We start from the raw sequence: 14,769 nt of genomic DNA, 5'->3' as shown, positions 1-14,769 counted from the left end.
GAGCTAGTGTCAAAGGCCTACTCCTCCCACCGCCAATCAGTGGGCAAGAGCTTTGAAAGGGGAGTCTCAGAGGCGTATAGATGGAGGGAAGGGGCTACATGCAGAAACAGCACATTCAGCTCTGACCGTCATCTTGAAATTGGTCATGCAGTGATCTGATTAGTGTTATCCTGATTGTTTTAAATACAGTTAGTCTTCAGTTCCAGGGTCAGTTTGTTCCCATTCCTTTGAGGACAGTTCTTGGAATTGTGGCAGCCTATGTGATGGCTACAGTCTGGTCATCATGTAGTTAACTTCTTCCTCCCGGCAGGTTTTTCGGTATCTACAAGACAGCTCACACGATATGGCTCAGAATATTATCTATAGCCCTTGAGGAGGAACTAAAGGTCCTAGATTTTGTTTAATGACTCAACTATTATTATTTGCCCTATTTGACTGTTCTCCTTTGCTTCTGCGTTTACTGACTTCTCTGATTAAACTTATTCTTTGGCTAAAGTTTTTCTACAGACAAAAGGCAGGTGGAGGACATGAGGGGCAAGGACCATACTGGTCCATTTCAATCTGAGCAAGCTGATTAAAATGTCAGGGTAATCTCCCTGTAGTGCCAGTGAGAGATTAACACCACTGCTCAGAAGTGGGAATCGTCCCCGCTGCGTACCCCCTAACCACCATAAAAGCCCTAAGCCAGTCTCTTTTCCATTTTTTCTCCTTTCTGTTTTTGGACCTGTTGGAGAGCCACTGTTTGCTACTCAGAAAGCCACATTATGTGAGTAATAAAGCTTTTCATACACTCTTGGTGAGTATGCAGGGTCATCAGTCTCACCGTAGGAACCAAATTTGGAGTATGGGGGTTTTTTATCCTGGTTCTGTAGAGTGGTACTATGATTTCTTAATGTTACTTTGGGAAGATCATTCTCTTAGAAGATACATTCTAAAAAGTCAACAGTGATGTGTACAGAGAAATAAAATTCTTCATTCTGTATCTTCAGGAGGAATCTAATAACCAGAGGATGGTTAAAATTCAATTCATTGTTTTGTTTAAATGTAATGTATATTCTCTATTAGTTGAAAAACAAGTTTTTGTATAGCACTACATAAATATATCTATAATTGTGTAATGAAACCAATCCTGAAATGTTTAAATTTCTTATATAAATTCTTCTTTTATAGATGAGAAAGACCAAAATTATTTTGACTTCTTAAGCATCCTAATATGACTTTTAATCACTTTTCTATCACTATCCTGCAATTTTAATTTTTTTGTTACTTTTCCTCCCTTGAATAACAGTTGACATAAACATAAGTATTCCCATTTTAGAGATAAGAAAATTCAGCATGGCTATTACATGTTGAATTATAGTTATTTAGTGAATGCATATTCCACATTTTTGATCTATAGCTATATTATAGAACATATATTAGGTTATACAGTGCAAAATAACATTTTACAAGTTTAACAGAAACCGTACTTTGAGTCCTCAAGCAAATTGCCTATGAAAGGAAATATTGGAACATTGCTGGAAGCTGGTCAATTTCTTTTAAATGCAGCATTTTGTTAAATAGTTACTCTGGACGCTAATCAGGTTGTTATTAGAAAATAAAGTGCATTAATAAAGCTAAAAAAGCTCAAGTTTGATTATTTTAGCACTAGACTTTTAAAGAAGTCTCTATTGCTCAATTATGAGTGGGAAAATCCTTTTTCTTCTTCCCTAGGTTAGGAATCATCATGCTGGTGTCATGTGATATGAGGGTGTCAGGTTGTCTTTCAGAGTTACATTTAATCTGATCCACATGGAAAATTTGTATAAAAAGATAATTTTCCTACTCTGACATAAGGGGCAACTACTAGCTTAATTTGAAGCAGATCTTCGCAGGTGATGAGGTTACATTAGATTCTAAAATTCCTAAAATGATCATCTTCGTGTCAAGTTCTGACTTTTGAATCCAGGGATGGGATCATGTTGTAAGCCAGCAAAAACAGCCTTAAAAGACTGGAAATCTTAAAGATATGGTGAATTTGGGTGTGGGATATGAAAGAGAGGACATGCTTACTTAGATATTTTACAGTGATAGACGGTAAGGAGAGGAGGTAGAACATTTTGCTGAATACCTTTAGAATTCTCCTGAAATGTCACCTCCTGGAAAGCATCCCCAGATGACCTATTTGCTGCACCCAGCACATCGTAAACCAGTCTCTAAGAGGGCAAGCTGTATTCTTATTAGAGTGTCAGATGATCTACCACACACTAGCTGGGGGAAGCAGAGCAAGTTAAGTTACTTAACTTCTTTGTGTCTCAGTTTCCTCTTTTGCAAATTAGAAAATGCTATTGCACATTTCCTAGGTTGATGAGAAGTTTAATTGAGTTTACACATGTAAAACACTGAGTGCCTGCCATATAGCAATCTCTTGATAAAATATTAGTGTAGCAGATTTAAATAAAATAATAGTAGTTTTGATAAATTGGATGTGTCTGTTTCCACTTAATTGTCTTCTATGAGACTATAAGCATCTTGACAGTGTGCTTCATAGATAACGGCGCCTGCAGGTTCTACCAGGCAGTCTGTGAATTGTGAATGGTATCTCTATTGTTGGTAGTATTCAACACAGATATTTACTAATCACCTTGGTTCTATTCTAAGAATTTAAAAGTAATCAAGAATATAAATTTACCTAAGAGAATACCTAAGAGAATACTAAGATTTACTAACCTAAGAAACCCCAAGGTAACCTGTTATTCATGATACAAACAGGTGAAGAGGACAGGAGTTGCCTGTCTATCCAGCCTCTATGGAAATTTTCTCATAAATTCAAATGTGTTTTGTAATGATTCCAGCTGCCATGCTCCTCAGCTGCTTTTTGTTCCCCAAGACACTTCATAGTTTTCTTTGTATTTTTTTCAATTTTTAAAAATTTTTTAACATCTTTATTGGAGTATAATTGCTCTACAATGGTGTGTTAGTTTCTGCTTTATAACAAGGTGAATCAGCTATACATATACATATATCCCCATATCTCCTCCCTCTTGCGTCTCCCTCCCACCCTCCCTATCCCACCCCTCTAGGTGGGAGACTTTATATATATATATATATATATATATATATATAGTTTAACATCTTTATTGGAGTATAATTGCTTTACAATGGTGTGTTTCTGCTTTATAACAAAGTGAATCAGCTATACATATACATATATCCCCATATCCCCTCGATATATCCCCAAATCCCCTCGATATTTTTCTAACTAGGTTCATATCCTGGATTGGCATTGGTCAACCAGAGACCATTAGAGAACCTTGGAGAATGCTCTTATCTGTCCACACCAGATATAATGCTGAGTTAGAGCCAGGTTATGTTAGCCAGTGTCCAAGGCTCCAATGAGTTTACAGATAATCTAGTTCACATTACAAGTATTATGTTCATTTACTCAACAAATGACAACCAAGTGACTTATACATCCTGTTTAATACTGAAAGAGTTACGAGGGCAATATCCTCAAAAACTGATAAACTGGAATATACTCAGTTTTTTCCTAGGGAAAGGTTTGGTATTAAAAACTCAACTGTGCTATACTGCAGTTGTCAAGAGAATGGATAACATCCAGACGACCAAACCACTTACGGCAAACTTAAGAGAGATGGGTTTGTGCAGGGCACCTAGATGAAGTTCTTCAAGGGCATACAAAAATGTACACCACTGTTGCTCTGCTTTAGGAACACTACGCCAATAACATCACAAAACTTGGAGATAGTTTTTCTGTGACTAACAGAGCTTGGGATTGAGCTGCTACTGCATGTGGGTTGACTCAACTTGCAGGTCTGTAATGTGTTTGCAAGGAGTTGAGAAGACAAATGGGAGAGCACCGTAATGTTCTCCTAGAAGGGATGTAGGAGGGTGACAAAAAGCCAGTCCTCGTGGACCAACGTTGCAGAAAGGGATGTGTATCCTGGTTTGTTTGGCTGTGTGGATTGAAGCGTCAAGGGCTCCTGATCATCACATTATTCATTCCTGCATCCCTATAGGGAAACCAGGTCACATCTATTTTCTGAAATTGGTGACCAGACGTACTCCCGCACTACAGGGAAACTGGAAACACTGCATAAAACCAGAATTGCTTAAATACCATTAAACTACTTCACCAATTCAAATGGAAAAGGAGGAGTTTAAAAGATAATAACATAAAAACATGGGCTTCCCTGGTGGCGCAGTGGTTGGGAGTCCGCCTGCCAATGCAGGCGACACGGGTTCGTGCCCTGGTCCGGGAAGATCCCACATGCCGTGGAGCGGCTGGGCCCGTGAGCCATGGCCGCTGAGCCTGCGCGTCCGGAGCCTGTGCTCTGCAACGGGAGAGGCCACAATAGTGAGAGGCCCGCGTACCGAAATAAAAGATAATAACATAAAAACAAACAGCTGAAAAATGTGTTGAACTCCTGTGGTGATCTACACAGTTTTCCAGAAAATGGTGTTGCACAAGACATCAACAGTGACAAAACACCTAAATGGTGGTACAAGCCGGTATGCAGTTCAGTCCTCAGGGACTGTCATTGTTACCATGATCACACCTTCCGGTTAGGGCTGCTCTTGTGGAGCAGGGTTAGTTGGCGGGCCTGCTTTCCTCTCTCATAGACACCTCATTATTTATCATCCCTTCAGTACTTTTAATTGCTCTGAGCAAAGATTTCTTTTTCCATTTAGAAATGGGGACTGAACCCATCAATACCCAATTTAAGCAAGACATTCATAAAGACAGCAGTGAAATTATCGCTCTGCTGCTTTTCTAAATATCCAGCTAGTTTGGCTAGACATTCATAAATTTAAGCTAGTTTGGCATCTAAAACTAAAGCTTCTCCTTGACTGCTGAATGACTCTTCGGATATACAGTGTTTCTAATTAGCTGTAGCAAAATCTGGAAAGACACATTTTGCATTTGGTTTAATGTATTTGTGAAACTGTCCTTCACTTTTACTGGTGTATAGCACACGGATAATTTGGGCCCATGTTTTCCAATAATAATTGTAAAAACATGAACAATTATATTGTTTGCTAAATACTAAATGTGGTTCAATTTTACACAAAATAAACACTGTGTTATTTACTAAAACTTAAATTATACATCAAAAAGTTGGGTTTTTTGATTTATAAATGCTTATTATATATACAAAGTAAGATCTAAAAAATAATCCAATAAATTCAATTAACTATATATATAATATTGGATTTTCAATATGGTAAATGTCATCATGACTATAATTTTTATGTAATAGTATGTGATATTGAGCATTGCATATTTTAATTTCTATGAGTTGTAAAGTTCAAAATCTCAGTTACATTGCTGCAATAGAATAAACTTGAAATAGAGGAACAGCTCAAGGAAGCTGACTACTACTAATCCACTTGCAAAATGCTCAGGTATAGTTCTTAGAGTTTCCAACTGAATCTGTTTTTACATCATGCTTGTACGTTTAGCCACATCTAATTTTCACTGATTTTTAAAAGCTCTGGTAGGCTTTATTTGTACCTGATTAATTCAATTAATTAATATTTAAGCAACTAATAGTAATAATATAAATTTAGCACATTAAAAATGATACCAGCTACCTTTTATTATGTGCTTTGCCTATTTCCGGCTCTGTCCTAAGGAATTTAAGTCAGACGTCATGTCACATAACTCACAATAAACCTGAGGTGGGTATTTTTATCATCATTTTAAAGGTGCGAACTAAGACTTAGAGAGTTGAAGTGACTTGCCCAAGGACTGCTAGTAAGGACGAAAGAGAAACTCCAAATCCTACATATCTGACTCTGGATTTCAAGTTTGTATTCTAGTTGTTTCTTTTTTTTTTAATTAATGATCTTACTTTTTATTTTTTAATTAAAAAATATTTTTATACAATTTTTAAAGGTTACTTTCCATTTACAGTTATTACAAAATACTGGCTCTATTCCCCATGTTGTACCATACACACTTGAGCCTATCTCACACCCAAGTGTGAGCTTGTGCTCACAAGTGAGATCTTGTGCCTCTCACTCACCCACCCCTGTATTCCCCCCTCACCACTGGTAACCACTAGTTGTTCTCTATATCTGTAAGTCTGCTTCTTTTTTTGTTATATTCACTAGTTTGTTGTATTTTTTAGATTCTACTTATAAGTGACAGTATTTGTCCATCACGTTGGTTTTTAAACTGCGAAGCATAGGACCTTCTCCCAGGCCTTACTGACAAAGGTAAGGAGTGGAAAGGGGGGGTATTAGGACAGGTTTGTGAGGAAGAAAATAAAGACAGGCCACGAGGTAGACAAGAAGAGCCATGATCTTTCCACTCTATATTGTGGCTTATCTCTTGGTGGTTGGAGACAGCAGGGGAAGGGGGAGATGTGAATCGAGCAAAGATCTAGTATCTGCTAAGGGAGTTTGGGATGAGACTGAGTTTTCATAATGAGAGAACACTGCTTGTATGCTGAGAGCCAAACGTTCACACTGCTTCAGATAAAGTGTCCATTTGAGAGCTACTGCCCACTCAAGACCCAATGATCAGCCCATATTTAAGAAACACTCTTGAAATACTGATAGCCTGGAGAGACTGAGAAGCTCAAATCCAGAAATCCAGACATACTGATGATTCAAACACACGAAGTAGCTCAGATTTTCCACCCAGAAAAAATGAATAGTTCATCCTATATACAGTAGGCAACCAGAGGAGGTGCTTACTGTTTAATTACCATGGGATTTTCCTGTACAACCCAAATTACTGTGTATGAGTGTGTGAGAGTGTGTGAATGTGAATGTGTGTGAGTGTGTGCTCCAGGGGTGGGACATTGGCCTGTGATTCCCTCCAGACTTCAGTTTTCCATTTTCTATCACCCCCTCCCCCTTACTAAACCATAGGTATGTTTCCCCAGGTCTCCTCAGGAGAGAATTTTTGATATTCACTGCATCAATTAATGCATGGGCCTATAAATAAGTGAAACTTTAAAGCATTTCCCCCCCGAGATCACATGAAGTGTATTAAAAGTTGTAGTTTTTCACAATCTATGCTTAAGTCACTTAACGTGTAGTTTTTTTCTTGAGAATGCCAATTTTTCTAATATAGAAGGAAATGGGCAAAAGCCATCAATGTAATTATTAAAACCAATCATTGATGGGCATTTAGGAGCCTGATTAAGTAAAACAGACACAAGTCAGTAACCTAGATTTGAAAGGCATTTGATGTGTTTAATGATTCTTTAAGATCACCCATCCTTATCAGACTTGTGGTCTGCAAATAAGACAATTCACTCAATGCTTAATTCACCTTCCTTATGCAGGTCTAAACCCCAGCTGGGTTGACAGGTCATGCATTATGTTGAAAAAGTGATGTCTCAGACAGTCTCCTAATTTGGAGATATATCTCTGTGCTAAGAGAGGACACAAGACTGTAGAATCAATGGCGGACTTATAGTTTTGAACATATCACATCTAGAAGGATGATCTTATAACTTAGAAGTACTACACACTGTTGAAATTTCTCTGTCTTGATTTTAAAATAAAATAGTCAGGATTTAGAAGCCTATGATTGATAGTTCAAAAATTTCCTTATGTCTATTTTTATTTTCTGTATCAGTAGTGGTAAAAACACTGAAGAACCAAAACACTGCCCTCACACAGGTGTCCTCACCCACCCATAGGTCCTCTGTGTCTTCCAGAAAGATCTACTTTTGCCGAGTGTGTATGTGTGTGTGTGTATGTGTGTGCGCGCGTGTTGTAGAGGCCTTAATGCATTCAGTACAGTAAAACCTAAATAACTTAAGAGTCTGAAACAGAGATGATAAATTGGATTTATATTCAGTGTGTTAAGAAGAGTTGCCATCCCATTGTTAATTGAGAGCAAGACCAATATTCAGTCTTTTTTGTACATTGTATCCCAGGTTAAAAAAGTAATTTCTCCTGACATCAGCCTTTATTTAATTTTTATCTCGCTGTTGCACAATGTATTGCTGAACTATTAATCTTTAAAAGTACTGAGAGCTTGTTTTATTTGTGGATGACTAGAAAAGTCCCAGAAACTACATTAAAAAAGGAAATGGCTTGACCACTTGCACCAATACTTATAAAAAAAAAAAAAGATTCATCTCAGTTTGCAATTCAAGTGCCAGGTTTCAGGACATTACATTTTGAGTTGCTGAAATAGAAGTGCTCAGAAACCAGTGTTTGGAAGGGAAGCCCAGCACCTTTAAACCACAGTGCCATGATGCATGGCACTGTAATCAAGAAACAATTCTCAGTACACATTTACAAGAGATTCTTTCATATTCTGTGGTTCCCTCAGGAGGAGATAAAAGATACTTCTCACAAACAAAATGCCATGGCTAGTGAAGAAATGTGTTTTACATGATTTGTAATTGCTAATATTATTCAGGTGGCTGCCCCAGATGAATCTTTGAAATAAAACCAGTTTTTTATAACACATGATTGAAACGCTCTATCAGATCAGCACACAGCCATGGAAGGTTATGGCAACTTTTAAAATATGATGAGTATTTTATGAAAAATAAACTACTTGTTATGATATTTCATTTCGTTTTCATCTAAGAAATTAATATATATAATTCTGCAGAAATATTCATCATGTGATTATATGGGGTCAAAAAAGTTTATTTTTATGAGTAATTTTACCAACTTCTCTTGTTCTAATTTGGCTATAATAAGTTGATATTTCAGATCTAGTTCTGAAAATCCTAACCCTAGAGTCCAACTCTCACATACTTCTGCACAATAAGCTTAAATGAGTTAGGAGATATGTCTACTTTATTTTCGTGGGTTTAATTTCTGAACATGTTTACTACAAATTCATTTTCTCTCCCACTAGGATTTAATTTCAGAAAGGTTACTGTGTCTCACCTCTTTTCTGTTTTAAAACCTCGAATAGAGCAGTAACATCATAGACCCTTATAAATATGGAGAGAATGATTAAATTAATTTTAATTTATCAAGTTTAACTATGTTGATTGCAAATAACACATCTTACAGCATTTTTTCTAGTTGTGTTTGCTCTCCCACATTCTTCAAAGACTATTCCTCACTTAAGCAGTGGACTTTCCTTTTGCTTTCTAAACTCTCTGGCAATATCTTTTTATCACATTTCACAGAGAAAATAAAACCTTTTAAAAGTGAATCCTTGGGCTTCCCTGGTGGCACAGTGGCTGAGAGCCCGCCTGTCGATGCAGGGGACACGGGTTCGTGCCCCGGTCCGGGAAGATCCCACATGCCGCGGAGCGGCTGGGCCCATGAGCCATGGCCGCTGAGCCTGCGCGTCGGGAGCCTGTGCTCCGCGGCGCGAGAGGCCACAGCAGTGAGAGCCCTGTGTACCGCAAAAAAAAAAAAAAAAAAAAAAAAGTGAATCCTGTTATCTTCCCTCTACCAAATGAAAAAATTCTCTGCATCTATACCCTTTCTTTCCTTTTCTCTGAGTATAATTTAAAGGTATGCCATCTCTCTCTGAAATGCCAGCTACTCTCTGGGTCTTCTAGATTTTCTTACAAATTGATTTCTTAGGGAGCTGAATTCTATTGGAAATCTATCTCTACTCAATCTTTAGCTGCTTCTTTATTAAGATCCCCAGTATCATTTTTAGGTACATTTTCATAACTTCAGTAATAGAAAAGCAAACCAAAAAGAGAGAAAACAAATCTCTAATAGCAAATCCCTCTCTAGCTAGCACCTAATTTGTCTACATGATTCTTCAACCACAATCCAGAGAGCCAAACAGTTTGAAAACCAAAAGTTTTATTTTTTACATTTCACTTAACTGGTCAAAACCTTATCGGACTTTAACTTACAAGAGGCTATTTATAGTCTTATGCAACTTAGCATGAATACTCATACATTCATATTCAAATGACTCCAGAAAAGTCAATGAAAATTTTAATATAATACTTGATTTTGGGGTGCTGTTAAGAAGTCACGGGGTGTCACTTACATACAATAGGTGTCTCTCTACCTTTTTATTTATTTATTAAACAAATTTACTTACTTATTAAATTTATTTATTAAATTTACTTATTTATTAAATAAATTTGTTTATTTTTGGCTGCCTTGGGTCTTTGTTGCTGCTCATGGGCTTTTCTCTAGTTGCGGGGGCTACTGTTTGTTCTGGTGCACGGGCTTCTCATTGTGGTGGCTTATCTTGTTGCAGAGCACGGGCTCTAGGCACGTGGGCTCAGTAGTTGTGGCATGCGGGCTCAGTAGTTATGGCTCACGGGCTCTAGAGCACAGGCTCAGTAGTTGTGGTACACGGGCTTAGTTGCTCCAGAGCATGTGGGATCTTCCCGGACCAGGGCTGGAACCTGTGTTCCCTGCATTGGCAGGTGGATTCTTAATCACTGCACCACCAGGGAAGCCCCACCTCTACCTTTTTAAAATGTGAAATATTCAGAATTCCGAGCACACCTAAGCCCCGCATTTTCTCATAAGGGACTGTGGACCTGTCATTTCCCGCTTCACGCACTGTTCCCTCTTTATTGACTGCAACTCACCATTCAGCTCACTCCAGCTTCCTCTATGGACGCTCTCCTTGCTAAGGTAACTAGTAATTTTCATGTTGACAAATCCAATGACATTTTCTATTTCTTCCCTGACCTGTGAACCCCATCCGACTCAGTTGATTATCCCCTGCTTCCTGAGATATTCTTTCTCTAAGTGTCCAGGACTCCCTTCCTTGCCTTCCTCCAGTCCCGCGGTTCCTTTACAGTCTACTAAACAGGCTTCTCCTCTACCCACAACCTTCTCCACTACCTCTGAAGGTTGGTGTTACTTATAATATTTTCTATACCTTTATCATTCTACACTCTCGAAACACGAGCGTTTCATCCCCACTCATGCCTGTCAGATAATGAATTCCAGCTGAACGTATATATTTAAACTCTATAATTTTGTTGCTGTAAACCTACACAGCCAGCTCAGTATGTAGTAGTCTCCCTTTGGATGTTACGTAAGAATCTCAAACTTTTCTTGCGTCAGATTTCACTCACATTTCTTCCCTGCATCCTCCCTTGACAAAACAAAGCAAGACTAAAACTACTTATCTCTCCATTCATTAATTTGAAAGTTTTTGTTAAGTACTTACTATAAGCCTAGTACTCTTCTCGGCACGGAGAATATATTAGCGTGAGAGATGATTGTGGTCTCTGTCTGCATGGAAAAGACCAGATTGCTAAATCATAAATTAAAATAAGTTAAATACACCTTACAACTTTTTTTTTTTTTTTTGCAGTACGCGGGCCTCTCACTGTTGCGGCCTCTCCGGTTGTGGAGCACAGGCTCCGGACGCGCAAACTCAGCGGCCATGGCTCACGGGCCCAGCCGCTCTGCTGCATGTGGGATCTTCCCGGACCGGGACACGAACCCGTGTCCCCTGCATCGGCAGGCGGACTCTCAGCCACTGCGCCACCAGGGAAGCCCGTTACAACTTTTTATATGTGGGATGAAGGACCAGGTCGCTGGATAGGGCACATTTCTTAGTTTGGGTCCTTTTGATAGGGTGGTCTGGGAAGGCTTCTCTGAAGAGGTGACATTGATGCTGAGGTATGAAGGTGAGAAATATCTAATTAGGACCAGGGTGACAGTCAGGAGAAAGAAAGTGAAAAAGTCCTGAGTGGAATGGCAGGAGGGAGAACATGATGATGGCAATAAGCTTCAGCTAGTTGATAAAAGTAAAACTGTTGCATTTTGATTTAGCAATAGATTGTCTGCTTTAAAATTATTTTACGCCATTTGAGAAGGCACATTTAACAACCTTTTTTGATGACAGCTCAGAGTTGAGTTTCTTCCAGAAGTATTTTTTATGTGGTCCCCATTTGTTTCCTTGACTAACTTCCATGATGTGTTATATTAGAATTTTCTATGAAAGAAGAATAAGTCGCCCTGACATTTGAAAACTCACTGAAAGGAGCAACTTAGAACTTTTGAGAACAATACATTTCTAACACCTCCTTTGAAAAAATGTTAAAGCCTTACCAACTGCTTATTTTTAATTTATTCTTAGATTGGTGTGAACCAATTATTGTCTTCCTAGTCCTAGTTCCAGCTCCTTTCCTCACATCGAGTTGAAATACAGCAAGTTGGCTCAAGTTACCACGCAAATTTACAATCTTAGGGACCCTAAGTGTTGGATAGGATTTGGTTGATGGCAGCATAGAGAAAAGTGCTGGAAAATACGAGAAAACTTTACTACTTTATACAAAACACAATTTACTTTCAATTCACAATAATGATAATTAATAACTTTCAATTTTTAATATTTACCATGTGCCAACACTGTGCTTAACCCTGATAACAGTCTTACAAACAATGGACCTTCATTTTACAGATTTGCAAACAGATGGTAACTAGCTCACCTGTGATGATACATATGGTAGATCACAAAGCCAGGCTTCGAAGCCCCATCTTACTGAGAGGTCTTAAATGTCATTGTTCATCACTCTCGCACGAGTTAGATATAAAAAGAACAATGACCCAGATCAGGGTACATATGACCCAAAATTGAGTTCTTATTACCTTTGGGAGCACAATTTTATTTCTTGCTCAAAAATCTGTTATCTAAGTTGGGCGAGGTTTGAAACATTGTGAACATGGTAAGAGAACTCAGTAGAAGAACTGGTATCAGATTTTTATTTGACTGATTACATAATAATTATCCCTTACTCTTCTCATATAGCTATACAATCCAAGAAGTAATAACTTAGTTAAACGGTAGAAGGGACAATAGACTTTTTAACCCTGAGTCATATACTCATTTAATTATTAAAATAAAGGATATACGTTTTTCTTTCCTAGAAAGTGATTCTAATGTAAATGCAACAATATATATATAGATGTGAGTTATAGCTTTTACAGAGTATACAATTTACATTCTTACATCTGGTGTCATTTACCAGGTTTATTAATTTCAGAACTGAGGCATTAATGATTTGAGACTCTAAACGCTTTCACCACCACACCAGAGCAAAACGAAGTGCAATTACCATCAGCAGAAATGCCAGAGATATTAATGGGCCTTTTTTCAACCTCTATTGTTTCTCACCTAGTTTTAATTGATAAAACTAATGATGATGCTAAGAAGAGAGAATTTGTGGCCTGAATAGGAGAAAACATTCTTTACAAAGCTGTGAAGACAGAATCACTTAAATCCAATGTTCCATTTTTGACTTGCTGTGTAAGATAATGAAAAAAAAATGTGAGTAAAGTGCAATAAAAAGCAATTCTGCATTGACCTTGTATAGTGTCTGGCATACTATATGGAGTCAGTACTATATGCTCTTTTGATGATTGCTTTTGTATAGAAATGCTTTTACCTACCTTTGTATGTACCTAGGACCTTCTCAGCTGGAATCAGAAACCAACCTAAAAATTACTTTCTTAGCTGGGCCTTTCCCTACCCTTTTAGGTTAAGGAGCTGAGACCATCCCTGTTATTTTCTGAAATGGCAGCATGAGTTGGCCACCTGGCACCTCCCAAATTTTCATGTACTAATTTTTTCGTTCACTTGTTTATTGTATGTTTCTTCCACTAGAATCTAAATCTAACACTTGCCATATAACAGGCTACTAATGCGTATTTGCTAAATAAGTGCTGTTGGGTAATTATTTACTTGCACTGTATGTAGGCTACATGTGTCCTCAGACCCTTAGAATCGCATGGATAAGAAACAAACAGATACTCTGCAGCAAGTGTCACAATTTTTATTTTTTATAAAGATGTTTTTGATGTGGACCATTTTTAAAGTCTTCATTGAATTTGTTACAATATTGCTTCTGTTTTATGTTTTGGTTTTTTGACCACAAGACATGTGGGATCCTAGCTCCCTGACCAGGGGTTGAACCTGCACCCTCTGCATTGGAAGGTGAAGTCTTAACCACTGGACCTCCAAGGATGTCACACAAGTGTCACCAGTTTTAAAGGGTCATTATCTGTCTATTATTTCTGATATAAACCTGGCAGTTTTGGATGGTTCCAAAAGATGCTACAATATGCTTCTTACTCACCAAAACAGTGTGTCATGTAGGCTTAGCTTACCACTGGACTTTTAATTCTGTTTTTCAATGAAAGATTGATTGATCAGTTTCATTAGTGAGCTTACTCATGTTTCCACTATATTAACTCTCTCTAGATGAACACATTTAAAATTAAGTTTCCACGAATAGATCTTACGATGTTAATAAATACTGAGGATAGTAGAGGAAACTACAATTCCCAGTGAAATTCACAGAGAACAAGAAGGAGTTCCACTTGGATGAAATCCTCCAACACCACTGTTAGCATAAACGCAGAGTTCAGCAAGCTTAATTAAAGGAAAAAGGAAAGGAAGACTCTCCCTACTAATGTCAGTTTACCCATGGGAAATAGATTTCACCAAAGAAATAGATTTCTTTATAGTCTTGGATACTCAAATATGTGAATAAAACATTTCACAGTTATATTTTGGAAAAGTCACTTTTTTTGTAAAAGTGATCTTTTTTTGTTGTTGTTTTTCGCGGTACGCGGGCCTCCCATTGCAGAGCAGGGACTCCGGACGCACAGGCTCAGCGGCCATGGCTCACGGGCCCAGCCGCTCCGCGGCATGTGGGATCCTCCCGGACCGGGGCACGAACCCGTGTCCCCTGCATCGGCAGGCGGACTCTCAACCACTGCGCCACCAGTGAAGCCCTGTGAAAGTGATCTTTATGCCAAATTTGTCACAAAAAATACTTTATTTTACTCCAAAAGCATTTTTTTACAGAATATTTTTGGTAAGAGAAA

General features: G+C 38.1%; 1 long non-coding RNA gene across 1 annotated transcript in view; it reads right to left on the bottom strand.

The window, feature by feature from the left end:
* LOC132597325 (uncharacterized) overlaps nucleotides 1-14,769 on the bottom strand; it is a 55,952-nt gene that overhangs the window by 1,548 nt on the left and 39,635 nt on the right. The gene's annotated exons all lie outside the window — the stretch shown is intronic.

Source organism: Globicephala melas, chromosome 5 (assembly GCF_963455315.2).
Source record: "Globicephala melas chromosome 5, mGloMel1.2, whole genome shotgun sequence".
Classification (NCBI taxonomy): domain Eukaryota; kingdom Metazoa; phylum Chordata; class Mammalia; order Artiodactyla; family Delphinidae; genus Globicephala; species Globicephala melas.
This window is presented reverse-complemented; position numbering and strand designations above follow the sequence as displayed.